A 1,967-nucleotide genomic window follows, 5' to 3' on the forward strand; every position below is an offset into this window, starting at 1 on the left:
ACACTTGCAAATGTTGAAATCTATTATTTTCTCTATGAAAATAATTTGGTTTTGAACAATGATTTGTTGACACCACTTTTCAGTTTTTGTATAACAAGTAATTTTAACTTATTTTATCTGTTAACTGTTGTCTCTTTCCATTTATGTCAACCTTTCTTTTATCCAACTCAATGGGGCGGTTTCCCAGACAGGGATTAATGCTAGTCTTCGACAAAAATGCACATTAAAACTTGAATCATTGAAATCGTATTTCTAAGACATGGTTTAAAATAGTGTCTAGTGACTACTTTTACTAGTCTTGATTTAAAAGGTCTGATTTCCAGAAGGATGATCAGAGCTAGTCTAGGTCTAAATTAAGGATTAGCCAGAGGCATGTTTAACTTCAGGTTAACTTCTGTTGGCCACCAGGTTGACCCTGGCCATAGAGGAAAATGGATTACCTGGACTATTTCAATGACAATAAAAGAGCACCACTAAGACCAGATAGAAGGGTGATTATGGACAGAAGCAACCCACTGAATGATTTTGATGACATTAACTTTCATGATCGGATTCGCATGTACAAACAAAATGCAGCTGACATTGTGGCCTATCCCTCCTTCCCTGCAAGTACTGGTCACCTTGAGGTATTTGGCATGTGGAACATTTCATCGTGAAACAGGAGATTTGTGTGGTGTATGTGAACCTACTGTGTGCAAAATAATCCACAAAGTTTCCAATGCTATATGTGAACTAAAAGATAATTACTTGAAGTTCCCTGATTCTGCTGCACAAGCCATCTACAAGGTGGATTTCTATGAATATGGTAAATTCCCTGGAGTCATTGGCTTTATTGATGTATGTCATGTTCCCATAAAGTGTCCCTCTACAGCAGATGCTGAAGAGTACAGAAACCGTAAAAACTGGTTCTCAATAAATGTACAAGGTGTGTGCACTTCAACTTTGCAGTTTTCCAACATTGTTGCACGTTTAAAAGGTGCAATACATGACTCAAGGATTTTACAAAACTCCTCTTTGTATGCTCAGTGGGAAGCAGGCCAGCATAATGGAATCATACTTTGTGACAGTGGCTATGAACAGACCAACTGCTTTTTCACCCCCGATCTTCATGCAGTCACACCTGAGCAACAACGTTACAACCAAGCTCACATCCACACTAGAGGCTTAGAGGAGCGCATGTTTGGTATATGGAAGAGCCGTTTCCAAGGTCTCAGAAACACATTGTGCTTTGAACCAAGACGATGCTGTATTGTAATAATTTCAACAGCAGTGCTTTACAATTACATCAAACAACGCGGCTGGCGAGATCCTGAAATAGATGACATTGACTCAGTGTCAGGTTAAATTTCTCACAACATTCATTTCATTCTTTAAATTTGTTACATGTAAAGCATTACTAACAACACTTTCTGAAGGCCCACGCATATCAACATTGTCATATATCACACAGTACAAAAGAATAGCTATTTCATGCCTGTAATAAAACTTAAACACATGTTTGAAAAGCACCGTAAAGCATGTGTTCCCCATCCCACCACAACAGTTACATGCTGAGATTATCAGTAGCACCTTTCCAACAAGCCACAGCGTCGTTGACTTCCTTCTCACAATGTTTATCCACAAGATTATCTGTGACTTCATTAAGTTTCCCCACGATAAATGGCTCGCACCGTAGTTTACATAGAATGGCTTCCACTGCTCCTTGAATTCTCTGGGGGTGAAGCCTTAGGCCGATGGTGGTTAACGCTTGAACAATACAATGTTTAAACTGGGTTGAACAAGTTGCTCGATATTTCTTTAAAGTATCCTTCAAAGAAATAGGGTGACGGTTCAAATATACACGAATGGTCCATCTGACTTGGATGGTTGACCTCACAACCCTGACACAGGTCTTTGAGTTTTCTGTTAATGATGTGATAGCAATGAGTCTTTGTGGCGTCTAAAAATACAAAGCAAAGAACTGATGT

The 1,967-nt window shown here is 39.0% G+C and overlaps 1 pseudogene across 1 annotated transcript; it reads left to right on the plus strand.

Annotated features, from left to right (window-relative positions):
* Nucleotides 1-431: 431 nt before the first annotated feature.
* LOC306907042 (putative nuclease HARBI1) lies at nt 432-1,344 on the plus strand (annotated as a pseudogene). The gene has a single exon. The product of its transcript is annotated as a putative nuclease HARBI1 (transcript).
* The last annotated feature ends 623 nt before the right edge of the window (nt 1,345-1,967 follow it).

This window comes from Barbatula barbatula, assembly GCF_947034865.1.
Source record: "Barbatula barbatula genome assembly, chromosome: 17".
Lineage (NCBI taxonomy): Eukaryota > Metazoa > Chordata > Actinopteri > Cypriniformes > Nemacheilidae > Barbatula > Barbatula barbatula.